Source organism: Mytilus galloprovincialis, chromosome 12 (genome assembly GCF_965363235.1).
Source record: "Mytilus galloprovincialis chromosome 12, xbMytGall1.hap1.1, whole genome shotgun sequence".
Taxonomy (NCBI): domain Eukaryota; kingdom Metazoa; phylum Mollusca; class Bivalvia; order Mytilida; family Mytilidae; genus Mytilus; species Mytilus galloprovincialis.
The window spans coordinates 62,559,660-62,573,004 of NC_134849.1; the positions used below are offsets into that span (position 1 = coordinate 62,559,660).

The 13,345-nt window shown below is 32.1% G+C and overlaps 1 protein-coding gene across 1 annotated transcript in view; it reads left to right on the forward strand.

The window, feature by feature from the left end:
• Positions 1 to 931: 931 nt before the first annotated feature.
• LOC143054500 (uncharacterized) overlaps positions 932 to 13,345 on the forward strand; it is a 100,659-nt gene continuing 88,245 nt past the window's right edge. The window contains exon 1 of the mRNA XM_076227519.1: positions 932 to 999. The gene's annotated coding sequence lies outside the window, so the exon portion shown is untranslated. The remainder of the gene's footprint in view (positions 1,000 to 13,345) is intronic.

A 13,345-nucleotide genomic window follows, 5' to 3' on the forward strand; every position in this document is an offset into this window, starting at 1 on the left:
ATCTTTGACCTGTAATATTATTTTATATCTGAAAATAGAAATGTATGTATCTGACAACAACATATTTATGTTAAAGAAAAATATATAAATTGGTGATTGGAGATTATATTATTCTAAGCTGACATATTTAAGAACGTGTTTCGCCGATTTTATGTGATATCTATACAAATGTGCATCTGTTTTGAAAGAAGTACTTCACTATTTCAGAAAATAAAACAGATACATGCATTTTTTTTGTCGATTTTCAGTTACAGTCGAAAGTATGTGCAGAATCTATCTTTGTTTCAAATTGAAAAAAATACTTGGCATAAGTAAAGTTTTATCCTTTCCAGAACTATAGACAAAAGTTCACATAACATTTCATTGCATATAAAAAAAAACATCAATGAAAATTAACCAATTAAAATTAACCTCTTTTTTTCCTGTGTACAAGCTCTACATCACTGCACACACGGACATAAAGAACGAGTGATACGGTGCTTTTTGTCCGCAATTTGCTTTTTGTCCGCTTTTGTTTTTTGTCCGATAATTTTGATATATAAAAACCGTATGATGCTTGTTTACAGTTTGACTCTCTTTGGAGTGTACGGGCCTGAACGAAGAAGAATTGATAATACATGTATCGCGAAGAACCTCATTTAATGTTTATACTAGACAAAGAAACAAATAAAAAGAACCAGTTTTAATTTTATCATGATCTCAATAGCCCTACATTTCTTCTCAAAATTACAAAAAAAAACATAAATCAAAACAATGTATCGACCCCCTCTTCCATTTAATATACAGTTCAAGTATTTGTGGTTGAGGAGTTCCAAGCACTTTGCAAGTATACAGATGAAGAAATAAACCAATATCTATGGGGTCTTCCGGGTTAACAGTACGTCAGTGCTTTTATATTGTCTCGTTTTCACTAAATGTTTTCTCTTCCTGTGTTCATTACTCATCGAGCTGAGGCTTTTTAGGCAGCAAGGCGATTTTTCTAACGTGCTGCTCAGAAAGGTAAATATGATATTAAGTTGTATGAAAGCATGATCATGTTCCTTCAAAATGCAAAAAAAAAAGTCAACTTTTAAGAACCATGCTTAAATGCCTTTTACAACCGTGGGAAAATTAGAACTTTAAAAATTTACTATTATCAAAAGTTTTTAAAGAAGGACTCAACATAGGAAGGATCATGAAACGGATGTCTAAAGCAAATATATAAATGAAATAAATATTATAATGTTTTTTGAAAAACACAAAATCACAATGAAAACCGGAAGATTCCATTGGCGACAATATGTCAGAAAAAGAATGACTTAGTTTGCTGAAGTCTCTCCTATCGCAGAAGGCGGCAATCAAGCTTTAATCTTATAGTTTTGATAAATTTCTAAACCCTGTCAAAACTGAATAATTACATGATTGTCAAAAGAATAGTTTAGTTATCAAAATTTGTTTTACTTCAATTCATGATATATGAAAAAGATGAAATTCCCGGAGAAGCGGAAACCTCTCATCAAACACACAGTAACATGTAGGAAGACGGAAATTCAAATTTGAAACTTAAACTTTGAACTGTGTTATTGTTTAACATCATTAAAACGGAAATATATGTATCAACAATATATCAATTTTGAGAAAAATCTATGCATTGGTGATTGACGATTTAATTATTTTAAGACAAATTTAAATACGTTTTCGTCTATTTAATGTGGTTTCTATACAAAAGTGCACCTTTTTTAATAGGATAACTTTCGTAATGTTTCAGAAAATTAAACAGATAAATGCTTTTCTTTTTTTTCCATATTTAGTTGTAGTTAAACGAGCCCAAGTTGCATGCAAAATGTTACCAAAATATGTGATATAACTCATTTACTTTAACTTGACTTTAATTGAATTTACTGTTTATGAAAACTGCATGTTGACAGAGTGTTACGTATTAGTAATTGAATTGTATTATATATTTTTTTTTCAAAGTCATTTCTTAAATTGCAACGAAAATAATATCGTAAAGGATAACTCATGTGCTCCATTTTTGACTTGAGTAAAACGGTTCCTCAGTATGGTGTCACACCACTAATTCATTCAATTAGCATTTAGAACATGTAAATAAAATTGAGAAAGGAAATGGGGAATGTGTCAAAGCGACAACAACCTGACCATAGAGCAGACAACAGCCGAAGGCCACCAATGGGTCTTCAATGTAGCGAGAAAACCTACTCTGACAAATAAATGAAACTTCACTTAAGGTCAAGGATCAGTAAATGAACTAGTCCATAGATTTAAAAAAAAATAGAACTCAATTAGATATTGAAAATGTACATCAGAAAATGTACAAAAAGTATATGTCACCGATGGTCTGAGAGGGTACTAAATTACATTGAATATATAGGGGAAATCTATATTTTTCTTCTACAATTTTCGGTTTCCGGTATAAATCGCGTGAACCGCTCCATAGAAATTTTTTTTAAAATCATTTTTTTCTTCCTCTTTGTCTGTCGAATTAGATGATATTAACAAAAATATGGTTACCGACTTCGTTTTCCCTGTAGAAGCGACGCAAATCCAACATTTTGGCAAAAAAAAAACATCAAAATTCGTGACGTCGTAATGTTTATTACATGTATAACGTCAAGTTCTCATGCTAATAATTTCGTTGATAATGCACGATGATTATGTGTTTCGTATTGATAGATTCTTTTTATCATAAGAGTCTGGATAATTATCATTATCATATACTTAGACTCAATAACATAAGATTTTTACCGTATGATAATAGCATTAAATTAACGTATATTCCATATTTTTCAAATTGGTGCTTAGCGGGCTGATATGAAAAGTTTATCATATACTTAGACTAAATAACATATAAATTTTACCGTATGATAATAGCATTAAATTGACGTAAATTCCATATTTTTTTAATTGGTGCTTAGCGGGCTGATATGAAAAGTTTATCACATGCTTCGATTGTTATCACATGCCTTTCCGTAACGTTATCACATGGCATTCCGGTAATACTCGGCCAATTCCGGAAAATACACCTCAGTGCTACGTTTTCAGTGAAAAACATTACAAAGTAGTGTACAAAACAATTACTTGAATACTGGAAAGTATATTGTTGAAAATAATAATAATAAAAAAAAAAAAAACCAAACAAATTATTTAATAAATGCATTTTTTAAAGTTTTTCTGAAACATAATTTAGAAAGTTTCTTTAAAAAGTTGACTTTTCCAAACAATGATCATTATGTGTATTGTTGAATTATTTTTTTGTAGATTCGTCCATATTAAAATGGTTTTTTTTTTCCTCTCTCTGTTGAGGCATACGATAGAAAGATTTGATATTGAATGTATCAAATTTTGGGTCCGACGGCCGTGAACTTTTTTAATCTTTAAACTTCGGGAACCACGTAAAAGGATCAATATATGAATCTGTTATTTTTCTCTACTATTGAAGCATATGATAAAAAGATCATAACATGTCATTTTTCATATCGCATGTATTATCAGCCCTCGAGCAATATCAGCCCTCGAGCCATGCGGCTCTTGGGCTGATATTGAACCTAGGGCTGATAATACATGCGATATGAAAAATGCCATGTAATAATCTGATATTATCACATGCTTCGATTGTTATCACATGCCTTTCCGTAACGTTATCACATGGCATTCCGGTGATACTCGACAAATTCCGGAAAATACACCTCAATGTTACGTTTTCAGTGAAAAAACATTACAAAGTAGTGTACATTACAATTATTTGAATACTGGAAAGTATATTGTGTAAAATAATACTAAAAAAAAAACAAAAAAAAACAAAAAAAATATTGAATAAATGCATTTTTTTTTAAAGTTTCACTGAAACATAATTTAGAAAGTTTCTTTAAAATAAAAAAATGTTATTTTTTCTCTATTGAGGCATATGATAGAAAGATTTCATATCGAAATGTATAAAATTTTTGGTCTGACGTCCGTGAACTTTTCACTCTTTGAACTTCTGTTTGGGAACCACGTAAAAGGATCAATCCATGAATCTGTTATTTTTCTACATTGTTGAAGCATATGATAAAAAGACCATAACATGTCATTTTTCATATCGCTTGTATTATCAACCCTCGGTCAATATCAGCCCTCGAGCCATGGCGGCTCTTGGGCTGATATTGAACTTAGGGCTGATAATACATGCGATATGAAAAATGCCATGTAATAATCTGATATTATTTTTTTATTTAGTATTACCAATATTCTTTATTCTTTATATTTTAGCACCCCATTATACTTTTTTTTCTTTTTTTCTTTTTTGCATTTCATTCTGCAATTTTTTGCCCATTATTCTATATTCCGTAAACCCCAATCAGACTCTCTTTCATGGAACATTTTAAAATGAAATTATACTTTGTAAAAAATATGATACATGAATGTTCATTATCAATATACATATCTAAAACAATTACTAATTCAGACAAAAATACATTGTAGGTACATGAACGCAAAAATGGTAAAAACTTAAAAATAGAAATCATCAGGGTTACTGTCTACAAGTCGACGCAATAAAAGATGTGATTGAAGCTATATATTTTTATGCCCCCCCTTCCTCAACTACCCTTGTACGTCTGTCCGCCCGTCATTCCGTCTGGCCGCCAGTCCTTCCGTCCGTCCGTCCCCCTTTATAGTTATTCCGCAAAACATCTACTGTACAGTTTGAATCCTAGAACGTTTTCACAGTAAAATACGCAGACAAACTTATCTTTTTTGTTCTGTATAAAATTTATTGTATACAGGTCTACAAAAACGTTTTAAAAAGTTTACTAAATGGTTATTGTTCCATAATTGTACATATGTATGCTCGAAGTATATATAGAATCAGTACATGATACATAACATGCGACAAATAAAAGGGGGGGGTAGTAATAACATCCATACAAGCCTTAGTTTAATTTAGTTTCCAGTTAATCCTCTGAAGCAAGCTAGGCTTGATTTTTTTCTTATATCTCGGAGTTTCTATCAAAATGTAAAAGAAGTAGAAATTCAAAACAGCTATAGATCTGACCATTCACCAATAGTTCTACATTTTAAAATAAGTGATTTCAATATTGGGAAGGGTTTGTGGAAATTTAATAATAGTTTATTATATGATATAGAATATGTTAAATCTGTTAAAGAAAAAATAAAACAAGTAAAAGATCAATATGCAACTTTAGTATACAATAGAGACTCACTAGACCAGATTGATTGCTTAGATATTCAGTTTACAATAAATGATCAGCTGTTCTTAGAAACATTAATGACAGAAATTAGGGGTAAAACAATTTCCTTTGCATCATATAAAAAGAAAGAAAAAAATAAATTGGAAAATGCTTTAGTAAATGAAATTCAAAAATTAGAAGAAAATATACAAACCACAGAAGCTCTTGAAGATCTCAACCAAAAGAAATCTAAATTACAAATTTTAAGACAAGAAAAAATGCGTGGTCATTATGTTCGCTCAAAATGCAATGGATAGAAGAAGGAGAAAGATCCTCAAAATATTTTCTCAACTTAGAAACTAAGAACTTTGTTAATAAAACAATTCCAAGACTAGTCAATAATGAAGGCTGTTTAATAAACAAACAAGAACATATTTTATTGGAAGCTATAAACTTTTATAAAAATTTATATTCAAAGAAAGATATAATAAATAGTGTTGATCTCAATAAGGAAATTCCATTTTTAGACGTTCCCAAGTTAACAAATGAAATAAGGGATACCCTTGAGGGGAAAATCTCCTATTCAGAATTAACAGCTGCTATTAAAAGAATGAAAAGTAACAAAAGCCCAGGATCTGATGGATACACCAGTGAGTTTTTTAAATTCTTTTGGATAGATTTAGGTAAATGTGTTCTTAGATCAATCAACTATGGGTATAATATGGGTGAAATGTCAGTATCCCAAAAAAGAGGGATAATTACTTGTATACCAAAGGGAGATAAACCAAGACAATTTATGAAAAACTGGCGACCAATAAGTCTTTTAAACACAATATATAAACTCGGGTCTAGCTGTATAGCAGAGCGTTTGAAGTCTATTTTATCACTTCTAATAAATAATGATCAAACAGGGTTCATTCCTGGAAGATACATTGGTGAAAATACTAGACTAATTTATGATATTTTATTGTATACAGAAGAACATGATATACCTGGTATTCTCCTCCTTATTGATTTTGAAAAGGCATTTGATTCAATTTCTTGGAGTTTTATTGAAAGTGTTTTAGACTTTTTTAATTTTGGACCTTCTATTAAACATTGGATCACTACTTTTAATACCAAAACTCAATCTGCAGTAACTCAAAATTGCCATCTCTCAGATTTTTTTGAGATTCAGAGGGGCTGCCGACAAGGGGATCCCCTATCACCTTATATATTTTTACTATGCGCAGAAATACTTGGTATACTTATACGAAATAATGACAAAGTTAAAGGAATCACTATAGATGACTCAGAGTATCCCATCTCACAATATGCAGATGATACCTCTCTTATACTTGATGGATCACCTGAATCTTTGGATGCATCTCTCCGTACTCTAGATAAATATGCAGATTTATCAGGTCTTAATATAAACTTAGACAAGACCAAGGTTGTTTGGATTGGGAAGAAAAAGTTTAGCCAAGAAACTATGTGTGTTAAGTGGGGATTGGAATGGGGTTCCAGCAGATTTACACTTCTTGGGATAAATTTCTCAGTGGATATTAGTGAAATTAAAAATTTAAACTATAACCCCAGGTTGAAAGAAATTGAAAACATTATAAAAACTTGGACTAATCAAATACTCTAACCAATTGGAAAAATAACAGTGATAAAAACACTTATAATATCAAAATTAAACCATCTATTCCTGTCCATACCTAGTCCAAATAGCACAAAGCTTAAACATTTTACTGAAAAAATATTTTCCTTTATTTGGGATAACAAACCAGATAAAGTCAATAGAGACACCTTATCCAAACCGCAATGTTTAGGAGGACTAAAAATGATTAATATTGAAAACTACACAAAAGGTCTTAAACTAACCTGGATAAGAAGAATAAATAGAAATAATTCAAAACTAGTAAAACTATTCCTCTTTTCAGAAAATCTGAATTTTTTGGAAATGCAATTTCTTGGTCCTTATAAAAAGTTGAATAATCCATTTTGGAAAGAAGTATCAGATGCTTGGCAAGATCTTCAAAATGTACAAAATAACTCTCAAATTAAAACATGCCCTTTATGGAAGAATGATGGAATAAAGATTGGTAATCATTCAGTATTATATAAAGATTGGACAAAAAAAGGGGTTTGGCTGATCAATGACTTGTTACAGGAAGATGGAAACTTTATGACTTTTGATCACTTTAATAATGTATACAATATTAAAACTAATTTTCTCACATATCAAGGCCTAATTTTGTCAATAAAAAAGTATTTAAAAGAATATCAAATATGTCCAAATGACTTAAAGAGAGAAAACGGTCCAGTTTTGCCCTCAGTATTAAAGGTTTTTTTTAAATCCCAGAAAGGTTCAAAAGATATGTATAATATTTTGAATGGTAAAAAGTCAAATCCTAAACAAAGATATGAACAAAAATGGTCATTAATTCTCAATGCGAACTTCAATTGGCAAAATATCCATGTATTGCCCTTTTATATTACAAAAAATTTAAAATTGCAGTGGTTTCAATATAGAATAATACATCGAATTTTAGGCACCAATGAACTTCTCCTTAAAATAAAAATTAAAGATACAAATATTTGTAGTTTTGGGTGCGGAGGGGTCGAAACAATAGAACATATATTCTGGACGTGTCCATATATATCAAAATTTAAATTGACCAGTGTTTTTTTATTCATTACTGACCAGCAACACCGAGATAATCCAACGATTTTTTAAGGGTCCGTATTAAGTGTGGACCTAAATGTTCTTTATCTTTGAATATAAAACTTATTCTGTAAAATCTTCAATTAACTATTTTGTAAAATTCTTCTATCATTACATGATTTCTTAATTCAGTACATGGTCTACACTATTGTATTAAATAATTATTTTATTTTCCGTTGTTATTCTTTATAATTTTGCAAACTTTTTTGTTCAATTTTGACATTCGCCAGTATCCGTTATTCTGTAACTCCCTTTGAGATCTAATTATATGTGACAATAAATTAATGTGCTCTCTGAATTTCGCTTTCTCTCAAGACATTGCACGGTCTTTGTAGTACAGTGTATTTTCCAGAAAATATATCGTGTAAAAACATTTCCAAGGAAACCAAACATACGGAGTTTGAGATGTGACATGAAAACAGATGTACATATTTATGTTTAATATGCCTACAAAAATACCCCCCCCCCCCCCAAAAAAAAAAACAAGAAAAAAAAACAATCGCACACAGGCTGAGACATGACTGGAAATATTGTGTTTCTGTTATTTAGTCCATCTACACAAAAAAGGGGGACCTTTAACGGGACTCCGGGATCGGGTGTGTTTAAGCACGGGATTTCGGGATTGATCCTTTCTGGATCCGGCTATTCTTTTTTCGAATTTCGGGATTTAAATTTCTATAAATTCTGGACCTCGGGATTTCATGTTTTAAAGTCCGGGAATTCGGGATCAGGACCCCTGCCCCCCACTACAAATGCATATCATAAGATGTCTTTTCCTTTTTAATTTTCTTTTGGCCTTGTGTTGTTGTCTGGTTGCTGTCTTATTGACTACTTACGGGATTTACATTTTACTTTAGGTACTGAAAGTCTGTGACACTGTGCATATTTTTCAGTAGGTATATATAGTAGTAGTAGGATATAGAGATGTTCTATTTTACTTTCTGTAAATCTTACTTTTACCCATCATTACAAACCAGAAAGTCTAAACTTAGCAGTAATTGTACTCTACTGTACATATTATTACTCGATCATTCTGAACTCTGAATAAGTCTAAATTTTACTGGAAATTTACTTGACCCCAATCTTAACCATACTTGTATGTACTGATTTGTACTCGACCACAATCTAGACAATACTTAAAAGTCTGAACTAATACTCGATCAGTCTCAAACATTTGTAACTTTAAGACCCTTTACAGCTTAATATTTGGGGAAGGGTTTTGCTCATTGATGAAGATCTTATAGTGACCTATAATTGCTAACTCCTTCGTCATTTGGTATCTTGTGGAGAGTTGTCTCTTTGGCAATCATACCGCATCTTCTCAGTTCTTATATAAGTATCGCATGCAATTATCTAGGCTTTTCTTAAACTTTTCTATGTGATTTCAAATCTGCGAGGCCAATAATATTTAGGTAATGGTTATGCAAAATTTTTCATTTTTCTATATACAAAACATACGAAGGGTCATAAAACGGATTTCTAAAGCTAAACATTCTTATTTATGATGCATACCATTTTTCGATACAAAAATGTACTTTTTGCGGTGTGATTGCCAAAGTGACATCTCTCCCATCAGAGACAACTCTCAGCCAGAGACAACTCTCCATCAGTGACAACTCTCCACCCGAGACAACTCTCCATTAGTGTGAAAACTCTCCACCCGAGACATCTATCCATCAGAGACAACTCTTAATCAGAGACAACTCTCAATCAAAGACAACTCCCTATTAGAGACAACTCTCCATCAGAGACAAAATTCCACAAAGAAAACTCCCAACCAGAGACAACTCTCAATCAGAGACAACTTTCCATCAGTGACAACTCTCCATCAGTGAAAACTGTCCATCAGGGACAACGCTCCATGAGAGACAACTCTCAATCAAAGACAACTCAGTCTCAATCAGAGACAACTTTCCATCAGTGACAACTCTCTATCCGAGACAACTGTCCATCAGAGACAACTCTCCATCAGAGACAACTGTCCATCAGAGACAACTCTCAATCAGAGACAACTTTCCATCAGAGACTACTCTTCATAAGATCCGGCGGCGGCTACGGCGGCGGCTACGGCGGCGGTGTTAGCTCACTTCTTAAAAGCTTTATATTTTAGAAGGTGGAAGACCTGGATGCTTCATACTTTGTATATAGATGCTTCATGTTACGAAGTTTCCGTCAGTCACATGTCCAATGTCCTTGACCTCATTTTCATGGTTCAGTGACCACTTGAAAAAAAAGTTCAAATTTTTTGTAATGTTGAATTCTCTCTTATTATAAGTAATAGGATAACTATATTTGATATGTGCGTACCTTGCAAGGTCCTCGTGTCTGTCAGACAGTTTTCACTTGCCCTCGACCTCATTTCATGGATCAGTGAACAAGGTTAAGTTTTGGTGGTCAAGTCCATATCTCAGATACTATAAGCAATAGGGCTAGTATATTCGGTGTATGGAAGGACTGTAAGGTGTACATGTCCAACTGGCAGGTGTCATCTGACCTTGACCTCATTTTCATGGTTCAGTGGTTATAGTTAAATTTTTGTGTTTTGGTCTGTTTTTCTCATACTATATGTAATAGGTCTACTATATTTGTTGTATGGAATGATTGTAAAGTGTACATGTCTAGCGGGCAGATGTCATGTGACCTTGACCTCATTTTCATGGTTCAGTGGTCAAAGTTAAGTTTTTGAGTTTTGGACTTTTTATCTAATGCTATATGCCATAGGTCAACTACATTTGGTGTATGGAAATATTTTATGATCTTTATGTCAGTCGAGCAGGTTTTATTTAACCGTGACCTCATTTTCAAGGTTCATTGCACAGTGTTAAGTTTTTGTGTTTTGGTCTATTTTTTTTAAACTATAAGTAATGTGTCAACTATATATGTTGTATAGAAGCATTGTTAGCTGTACCTGTCTGCCTGGCATGCTTCATCTGACCTGGACCTCTTTTTCAAGGTTCATTGGTCTTTGTTTAGTTATCTTGGTTAATGTTAAGTTTATGTGACAGTTGTAATAAAGCTTAGCTTTATATTTAGGACTATCAACATAATATCAATGATAAGTATAGAAGGCGAGACATTTCAGCGTGTGCACTCTTGTTTGCCTACAAAATGGTTTTTCACCAAAATAATTGATACATTTTCCACAACTCTTTATGAAAAGTTTATATCCATGTAATTATTGGGAAAGTTCAGAACAGTATTGATGTATACCCTGATACAAAATGCAATATGGTCATCCAAGATGGATGCTGGTGGCAGTTTTCAATAGTCCAAATGAAAAAAAAATATTGAACTTATTCTTTGAAATTATGACGTCCAAATATCTTTCTTGCATGGTGATAAGCATACGCATAGAGTTAATCAAAATCCATGGAAATCCAACATATGTTTTAAACAAAATGAACACAAAAAACAAAGTCTATAAACAATTTAATAAATAAATAAATATTTGATTGCAATTATATGTCATTATATTTAAAATCTTAAAAGATAACAACACATGTACATTCAATTTCAGGGATCATTAAAGATAATAAACAAAATACAGGTTTTATTCATTAAACATTTTATCAACCAGTTGTTGTTCTGGTACTACCCATAGCCTTGCATTTGATATAGGTTCAATGTTTATTTCACAAAGAACACCTGCTACATGTACTCTCTCATTATCTACCTTTGCAGGCCACTTGTAATTTTTGCCTGATGGGTGTAAAAATTCAAAAAAGGCAGTATCTTTATCTACCAATTCAGAACACCTGCCTGGGTACCAACGATCAGTGAAGGCCACAGCATAATATTTATTTACTTGAAATGCCAGTTTATGGTATAGTTTCTTTGTCTGGACAAAAGCATCCTTTAGCATATTGAAGATTCTCCTTTATAAGATTTTGTTTTTGTTTTCTGACAACATAAAACAGAAGAAGTGGTATAATCGCCAATGAGACAACTCTCAACAAGAGACAAACATGACACAGAAATTAACAACTATAGGTCACCGTACGGTCTTCAACAATGAGCAAAGCCCATACCGCATAGTCAGCTATAAAATTGTTTAGGAGCCTCCCAATATTATTCAATTGTTATCATTGACCCGAATAAAAGTTTAATTTTATGAGTTAATGTGAAATTCTAAAAAGTGATTAAAATGTGAATAGAGGGATTTAAAGGAGTATTGTAATGAAACAGCCGCGCACCAAACAAAATAAAACATGTAGAGGTTAACATATGGTATAAATTAATACACGAGTGTGTACAGTACATGTACCTGTATGTCAAGTTCTAAATTGCAGAGTCTTTAATTTTAAAAGCCGTAAAAATTATCAACAGTCCGTTAACATTTTTTTGAGATGTTTCTCACTTAGACCAAACACAAAGAGATGTATTTATGATTTACATGTTTTTAGTTCCGAAAACAATATTACCAATTTTTAGGTAGCTCTTTACAAGCAATATTTAAACATCTGAAAAATGTCGCCGGTAATTAGCAGCAATAACATCGAAAAAGTCTGCCAGCGAGGTCGTGCACTTTAACGCTAACGTTGAGGTTAGAAAGGGGGAAACGCAATTTTTAGGATAAATCGCGTTGATCATAGAATCCAGCACGGTGACTATATTTTTTATTTGAGATTTGGAAAAAGCATGACAAAATGCAGTTTTATGCAGAAAAATGATAAAAATGACATTTTCAGAAACACTTTATTTCCATATGTTTTTGATTAAAAAAATACCACTGTGAGCATCTGGTCCGCAATGTCAAGCAAGGCTTGAATAGTTGTATAGTCATTCGTGTAGGAATTTATTTTTTCCCTTTTTGTCACTTATCACAGCTTCAAATTGAACCTGATCTTAATAATTTACGACGAAGAATATTTGCTCCAAAATTTTTGTAACATTGCCTACCTTTTTTACAAAATTGCACAAATCCCCAATTTTCAGCCTCAATTTTCTCGAAAACGAGCACGGTGAACTATGTTTTATTTTGTGTTTTATTTTATAACTCACCAAGGCCTACAACATATTTCAAAACTATAAAAATGACATTACATCGAGAAACTGTATCGGATGCCCTTAACTGGAGATTTAAACGTAGACTAACTGATTGAGTTATGCAATATATCATAATAGGGAATGTTGAGTTTTTATGTTTATGACCACAAAATGAAGGTTGGTATTGATTTTGGGAGTGTTGGTCCCAACATTTTAGGAATTAGGGGCCAAAAAGGGCCCAAATAAGCATTTTCTTGGTTTTCGCACTATAACTTTAGTTTAAGTGAATAGAAATCTATGAAATTTTGACACAAGGTTTATGACCACAAAAGAAAGGTTGTGATTGATTTTGGGAGTTTTGGTTTCATCAGTTTAGGAATTAGGGGCCAAAAAAGGGCCCAAATAAGCATTATTCTTGGTTTTTGCACAATAACTTTAGTTTAAGTAAATAGAAATCAATGAAATTTAAATACAATGTTTA